General features: G+C 42.9%; 1 long non-coding RNA gene across 1 annotated transcript; it reads left to right on the top strand.

Moving 5' to 3' along the window:
- The first annotated feature begins 1,404 nt into the window (after nucleotides 1-1,404).
- On the top strand, nucleotides 1,405-8,290 carry LOC133147109 (uncharacterized). The gene is made up of 2 exons (XR_009711511.1): nucleotides 1,405-2,010; nucleotides 6,646-8,290. It is a non-coding gene; the product is annotated as an uncharacterized LOC133147109 (long non-coding RNA).
- Nucleotides 8,291-8,511: the final 221 nt, after the last annotated feature.

Genomic DNA, 8,511 nt, shown 5'->3' on the forward strand with positions numbered 1-8,511 from the left:
CGGCACAATTCAGAAAAAGCGCTCAGCTCGCCGAGAAAATGCGATTTAAGCAATAAAATTAAAAATGCTTATAAAACATAAACCAAACGTTGGAGGTGGTCATTTCTTCATGCGCAGTGTTAAACTCGGCACTCTAAAGCACCCGAGAGCGTTTTTTTCGATGCCAACCTAACCAGAGTGACGGGAGCGGCACAATTCAGAAAAAGCGCTCAGCTCGCCGAGAAAATGCGATTTAAGCAATAAAATTAAAAATGCTTATAAAACATAAACCAAACGTTGGAGGTGGTCATTTCTTCATGCGCAGTGATAATCTCGGCACTCTAAAGCACCCGAGAGCGTTTTTTTCGATGCAAACCTAACCAGAGTGACGGGAGCGGCACAATTCAGAAAAAGTGCTCAGCTCGCCGAGAAAATGCGATTTAAGCAATAAAATTAAAAATGCTTATAAAACATAAACCAAACGTTGGAGGTGGTCATTTCTCCATGCGCAGTGAATAACTCGGCACTCTAAAGCACCCGAGAGCGTTTTTTTCGATGCCAACCTAACCAGAGTGACGGGAGCGGCACAATTCAGAAAAAGTGCTCAGCTCGCCGAGAAAATGCGATTTAAGCAATAAAATTAAAAATGCTTATAAAACATAAACCAAACGTTGGAGGTGGTCATTTCTTAATGCGCAGTAATAAACTCGGCACTCTAAAGCACCCGTGAGCGTTTTTTTCGATGCCAACCTAACCAGAGTGACGGGACGGCACAATTCAGAAAAAGTGCTCAGCTCGCCGAGAAAATGCGATTTAAGCAATAAAATTAAAAATGCTTATAAAACATAAACCAAACGTTGGAGGTGGTCATTTCTTAATGCGCAGTAATAAACTCGGCACTCTAAAGCACCCGAGAGCGTTTTTTTCGATGCCAACCTAACCAGAGTGACGGGAGCGGCACAATTCAGAAAAAGCGCTCAGCTCGCCGAGAAAATGCGATTTAAGCAATAAAATTAAAAATGCTTATAAAACATAAACCAAACGTTGGAGGTGGTCATTTCTTAAGGCGCAGTAATAAACTCGGCACTCTAAAGCACCCGAGAGCGTTTTTTTCGATGCCAACCTAACCAGAGTGACGGGAGCGGCACAATTCAGAAAAAGTGCTCAGCTCGCCGAGAAAATGCGATTTAAGCAATAAAATTAAAAATGCTTATTAAACATAAACCAAACGTTGGAGGTTGTCATTTCTTCATGCGCAGTGAATAACTCGGCACTCTAAAGCACCCGAGAGCGTTTTTTTCGATGCCAACCTAACCAGAGTGACGGGAGCGGCACAATTCAGAAAAAGCGCTCAGCTCGCCGAGAAAATGCGATTTAAGCAATAAAATTAAAAATGCTTATTAAACATAAACCAAACGTTGGAGGTTGTCAGGGTTTTCCAAACTATCTTGATCTATGATTATCTTGGAATGTATATAACCGGTAATAAATAACTTAGGTGGATTAGTTTTATGCTTACGTTGGTATGTAACCGGTAATAAACCACCTAACTCTGTCCCATCCTAAACAATGTCGTAAAACATCCCCTGCTCTGTTTACCTAGAGGTCAAGCAAGAGCTTTAACTTGTTTATTCAGTCTACTGTCACCCCCACCCTTTTTCTCTTAATAAAGATGGTCTTGTGGGAAGCGAGAGTCAGACGTCATTCGATCATTGCTGTACGCACAGTGACGAATGGACTCTCCGCCTGCAGGTGCCCAAAACGACTAACTTGTCTCCGAGTGGTTCTTGCAAAATAAGTTAGAGTGAGCACCACTCTAACATTTTGGTGCCGAAACCCGGGACCCTCATACCCGCCATCTGACTGACGGAGGAAGACGTGCTGCATTGTCGACAAGCCAGCGTCCATTAGGAGGACCTGGAAAAGAAAGTCCTGGGAAGAGAACTTCTTCGCTGGGCCAGCATCTTATGTCTGCCTTCGTCTGACAGAGGTGGTTGACGGGACCCGGAAATGCAACGAACCAGGGGACAAGTAAGTTAAAGCCCTAAAGTTGTGGGATTGTGTGGTTGTGAAACGCGTAAAAGTAAAAGTGCACAGGAATAAAAATAGGCAAGACAGAAGATAAGAAGTCTTGTGGAAGGAGGGGGTGTTGTAGAGTCCCCCTCCGGATGAAGTGGCTCTTCTGGAGCAGTGGTTTTCAAACTGTTTTATATATTTTTGTAAAATCTCATGTACCTCCGTGTACCCTCATTTGACAACCACTGTTCTAAGGGGTACAACTTCGCGTTGGCAGGGCTGGGTAACAGGACTGTTGTCTTTAGTTCCCAGGGAAGGAAGGGGTGTTGTAGAGTCCCCTCTCCGGATGAAGCAGCTCTTTTATTTTTAAAAGAGGACTTCGCGTAGGCAGGGATAAGAAATTTGTGTGGTTGAATGTGTGACTGGTAGGATAAATTGACTAAAAAGCAGTTCTAGCATTGATCGACGGCAATAACACAGGCTAGTAATTTGTTAGAAGGTCAATTTAAACCTGCATTGAGGATCCTCAAAGAAAATAAAAAGAGATTGGAAAAAAAAAAACACTGGAAAAATTAAAATTAAGATGAGAAAAAGGAACGATAAATCTCTAGCTCTTGAAGGAGATGAGTTCATGGCGAGTAGATTTCTTGATTGTATGTAATACATGCTGAAGTGGAAAAAGAAAAGAGAGAGAGTTGAATTGTGCTAGACTGTGGTTGAAAGCTTCACAAGAGAGAAGAGAATAAATCCAAAAGACAAAGTTGAAAAGTACTGCGACTATGTTTGTCAGGCCGGAAGACAATGAGGCCACAGTGCGCAGGCGCACTGTCCCGGCCACGGCTCCAGCCGCAGCTCAAGCAGAAGAGCAAGAGAGGCATTCCGCTCGTGTGCAAAACTTGTATACAACAACTATGCAGTGGGACAGGCATGCTGAAAAAGTGATCCAAAAAGGCAAATGTTCTGATGTATTTCATCTAGATGATGATAATGATCTAAATGAAGATACAACGATCTTCTCCCAAAGTTCCCAAAGGGGAGAGGAAGAGAGAGAGACCAACAAGGCCGAAGGCCACCATATAATTCAAAACCCCCATCAGATTCTGACAACTGTTGGAACTGTGGGAAACGTGGACACTGGTCAAGAGAGTGTTTTAGAAAAAGAAAAACGGTGCCAGTCAAGGGGCAGAGGAAGAGGCAGAGGAAAAGTCACATTTACAGCATGACAAGCTTCCTCTCCTTTGACCCCTCATGCTAATACAGAGAAAGAAAGAATAGATGCCCATATGACAGCAAAACATGTCATTGTCAGATTATTGGAACATTTTTTGGATTATTAGAGCTCTTGTCCATGCAAGAAGTATGACAATGCTGTTTGTATGCCCAATGACAAATGACCAGAGATCAAATTGTGTGTGTACACTAAAGTTAGAATTTGCAAATCAAGTGGTAAATGAATGCAACTTGAAGATAAATAAAAAAAATTAGAATGTACTGTCCTTGTGTGCGTGGGAGGGACTAGCTCATGATCGACCACAGGAAATGGCCAGCCTGTGACGAATCATTGGTGCTGGGACCTGCCCTACGCGCGCGAGAGCTGTGCATGTGTGTTAAAATGATGAAGATTGGCTAAACTTTCAGTGTAAAGAAATTTGTTAGACTGTGGTCTATCCAATTTGCACCGCAGAACAGAAACGATTTGGAAAGATAAAAATGAGAGGAAAAGAGAAAAATGTGTTTGCGAGCAGAAATTGATCCACACTAGTGCATGTTAAGTGTTGAGCCCTCATGAGAAATTTGAAAAAGAAACGACAGAACATGCTTTCAGGAATTGGAAGAAGCAAAATTGTGAATTTAAGACATTGCAATGCTACATTTAATAGGAATAATTGATTGATGGTGTTATAAAATTATACAAACTGCTATATGCGAGCTAAATCTGAGAAATTGAGTTCTTTAAATTTAAAAACAAAGGAAAAATTCAGATTAATTTGCCAGCAGTTTTTATGAGTTGAGTTTTTTTTTGGTGGATTGTTCTATCAGGAACCTTGAGTTGAAAATGGTATATGGATGTTGTGTGGTGAGCTTGGATGAATTGAGACCAATGTGATGGTAAGACTCCTTTTTGGAGACTGTGTGTGAGATGCAAATGAGCATTGATGAATGATTGCCTTGAATGATAGGAAAATACAGGTTGAATGGTTGAAGCTGTTGGCGACTACTATGGAAAATTAGTAGAGCAACTTTGCTGAAAGAGTGGTTTTGAGTAAGTTGAATGCTAAAATGAAAAACATAGCTTTTGGATTAATGATTAACTAGAGAAAAAAACTGGAGAACCAGTAACACATGCAGAAGATGTGTGAACTGGGAAATTTAGAAGCGTTTTGAAAAGAAAGTCAAATTAAATGATGGAATCATATGTAGTGAAGAACACGTTCTCCCAAAACGTTTGTCAAGGTGTGAGGCATGGGCGTTGTCAAGCCTCAGAAGGAGGGAGTGAATAGGACAGATAGTGGAAGATAGTAATAATACAAACCTTTACGACATATGGATTTTCTAATACATTTAGTGTCATACTGTGGTAAAATTCTATTCTGGTATCATGCAATGTATATCTCACTAGTAAGCCTAAGTGTGACCGGGTCATGTTTCGGGTCAGGTTCGTGCGGGATTGTTTGGGCCTTGGTCCATGATCTCATTGGCACGAGACATCTGGTTTCCATTAACAACTGACAAGATATGCACCCGAGTGAGGAAAGGGAGGCTAACTCATAAATAATGAGGAGATATTGGGAGTAATCTGTTGGTCCTTTCTTTAAGACCCTTCCTGGTGCAGATAGGTTAGCAACAAGAGAGATTTAGAGGTTCAACAGAAAGACAGTTAAAAGAAAACAACATTATTAATTTGGATAGTTGCGGGCTAACAGGAGCATGAGAAAGAAGAGCTAAGAAGCGGGATCCAATTTGATCAGGGAGATTGGAAATTCACAACACCATATTCTAAGTCACATTTTTGAGCAAGCATGACACAGGTAATAACGTTTGAGAGGTCAAGACATAGATCAGGGCTAGATGTGGAACGCAGACCTCGTTGAGTTAATTTTAAATAATGATACTGAAGACAATGTACTGTCTCATTAAATAGGAACTATGGACAGAACGTAGCTCGAAAATAGGATGACTTACAGGACTTACAATATAAAGACGAGATCGCTGTTACTAGGAGAATTTGAAGTTTGGTAAACAAACGTTACTAGCGAATTGATGGCAGCAGCTACATTTGGTTACAAGTTTGATGTCCCAGTCTGTCACTCTCAGTGCCAGGATCCCTGAAAACTCAATCCCGAGACTCTGCCTGCAGCCATGGACGTCTACAAAACGGTGCCTGGCTTTGAGGCACCTTTGACCTTTGGCAAGGACAAAGAAAGACTGTTGTTGTGCTTGGAAGGGGCAAGTACACTCCGGAGAAAAGACGACATCCTCGGGGACGAGAAAAGACAGTGAGAAGTGGAGGAACTCACAATGTTGAAGACAAAATGGACATTTGAACAATGGACTCATTCGAGAGTGATGGATGTGTTGGCTCTGAAGCAACAACAAAAGAACACCATCTTGAGAGGGTGAGGTGCGGCAAAAGATATGGACTTGAAATGTCCAACGGCCAAATCGCACTCCGTGCTGAAACTTCGTGGGGCTTGGGGTAAAGTGGAAAGGAGCTTCATTGTGCACTGGGTTTGACAGAACTGAGGAGATTTGATAAAAATTTAATAATGCGTAGAGCTACAGAGAGAAGCATCATGGTCAGAGATTGAACAGATTGGACAAAACAAATAGGCTAAAACGGAGAGAAACAAGAGCGAGATCTGATGTTTTGGCTCATCAGGCATAAGAAGTAGAAATTGAGTTAGATACATTTTAGAATAGGACATTTGGACTAAAGTGGATTCAGTCAAGAGGAAGCTAGGTTGCTCAATGTACCTACTCAATAAAATAGTAAATTCGTTGCACCACGGTGGAGTTTGGGTGGTCAGAATGTTGGATACGTTAAATTTTTGACTTTCACACAATCATGCATAGGAGTCGCACAAGGCGACAGTTAACAAGACAATGACTGCAGTAGGGATCACTTACGACTGCACCGACATGGAAAAGTAGAAGCAAGGGAGTTGAGTAAGGGATTATATGCGGAACAGTCCGCTATACAGTTACCAATAGGAGGTTCTATCAAAAGGAGCTACATGAGAGATGTATAGAATCCCTTTGTCTGTGTTCTGTGTTCGTGCGTAATCTCTGTAAAGTTGTGTCAGGCTGTTGTCGTTTGTCTGAGCCTTGGGTGCGCGCTCGGTGTGTGTGCGTTTATGTGCACAACCTGTGTTAGGAAGAAGACGGCATGGATAAGGGAATCTCCTTTAAGACAGGAGGCAATAAATGGGAAAGCCCCTGTCATAAACGGTCTTTGGTTAGGAGGAATCATTAGGAAGTGCTCAAACTCTTCTTTCAAACACTCCTATCTGCCTCGTTAAAAAGGGCATTACAATTGACTACAAGAGTTGCAAAAAGCAGATGAAGAACATAGGTAGCATGATCAGGTCCCTCAAACCGAAAGATATGTCCAATGCAAATTTACTGCCGCCTGATCTTTCCTCCTCACAGGTCGACAACCCCATCAATCCAGGAGACTGGGTCTACATCAAGGTCATCAAAAGAAGGAACTGGGCCAGCCATGGTGGGAGGGACCATTCCAAGTCTTGCTGACTACCCCCCTCCGCAGTGAAGATCGCTGAAAGACCCAACTGGATTCACCTTAGCCACTGCAAGCTACGAGGAGTGCTGGACCCCTCATTTCGGGACGGTGACAAAGTCTGCGAACAACGATCCCAACTCCGCTAGGCGGGGGTATGTCTCGGTGTTCTTGTCATCTTAGTAGCAACGGGGCTCCACATGCCAGGTGGATCCTCTGCTGCGTTCTGGTTGGAGCATGCTATAGTCTATGGACACATCTGAACAGACCAAGTGATAATGTTGACCGTGGGAAACGATGGTCACACGATGAGAACTTTGAGGACTGGTCATGAGACCCCAGAAACCCATACAAAACCAACGCTTGGTACCGGTATGTGAAGGTCACTGTGGGAGCGCGCACACAGGGGGGATGTTATCTGTGTTTCCAAAAACTCCCCTTGCTCCACACAAGTTCACTTGGAGGCCAGAGCAATGAATGTCACTGAAGCGAAATGTATGGCATTCATGGGAGGAGTTTGATATCAACACCGTACTGTCAGTCAGTGACGCTACCCCTACCGCCCTGGACTCGCAGGAATGAATCTGTGATCAAACTATTTTGGATTAATCCCAATGTGACTGTTGGAGGACGACAGATGCCACAAGTGGCCTAAACCAGGACGCTACCTGGAATGGACTACACGTGTTTCATCCAAGAAAACAAGACCCACGGATGCATTCACGACAACTGCTCTCCAGGAGGGAACTGGATGGGAGCTTTGGACATCACCGCTGTGTGCCAGGATGGGAGAGCCATTTCAAGGTGTAAGGGCTCTCCTGCCAACATGGCTGTACCATTGGACGGGTCCTACTTCATTCGGAACGGATCGTGGCTTTATTTATATTTTCTTATTGATAGCATTATGGTCGCCTAAGGCAGAGGGACCGTGTGAGACTTTTCCTGCGATTTAACATCGGCCAGCAGGTTTTTAGACCACACAATAAGTTTGGACTGGAGTATTGAGGAAAAACCTCATCTTCACTGGAAGTTGTTGCTATCATTGTTTGTTGTTTTTGTCGTGTTTCACCCTGCACGCTCCCCAACCCGTCCGCTGTCGTCTCCGTTTTTTATTGATCTTTTTTATTATAGTTTTTTGCTATTCTTCTTTATATTTACTTACTTACTTATGTTTGATTGATCGGGTTCACATAATCATATGATAAAACAGGAGGGATATGTCAGGGTTTTCCAAACTATCTTGATCTATGATTATCTTGGAATGTATATAACCGGTAATAAATAACTTAGGTGGATTAGTTTTATGCTTACGTTGGTATGTAACCGGTAATAAACCACCTAACTCTGTCCCATCCTAAACAATGTCGTAAAACATCCCCTGCTCTGTTTACCTAGAGGTCAAGCAAGAGCTTTAACTTGTTTATTCAGTCTACTGTCACCCCCACCCTTTTTCTCTTAATAAAGATGGTCTTGTGGGAAGCGAGAGTCAGACGTCATTCGATCATTGCTGTACGCACAGTGACGAATGGACTCTCCGCCTGCAGGTGCCCAAAACGACTAACTTGTCTCCGAGTGGTTCTTGCAAAATAAGTTAGAGTGAGCACCACTCTAACAGAGGTGGTCATTTCTTCATGCGCAGTGAATAACTCGGCACTCTAAAGCACCCGAGAGCGTTTTTTTCGATGCCAACCTAACCAGAGTGACGGGACAGGCACAATTCAGAAAAAGCGCTCAGCTCGCCGAGAAAATGCGATTTAAGCAATAAAATTAAAAATGCT

This window comes from Syngnathus typhle, unplaced genomic scaffold (assembly GCF_033458585.1).
Source record: "Syngnathus typhle isolate RoL2023-S1 ecotype Sweden unplaced genomic scaffold, RoL_Styp_1.0 HiC_scaffold_29, whole genome shotgun sequence".
Taxonomy (NCBI): Eukaryota; Metazoa; Chordata; class Actinopteri; order Syngnathiformes; family Syngnathidae; genus Syngnathus; species Syngnathus typhle.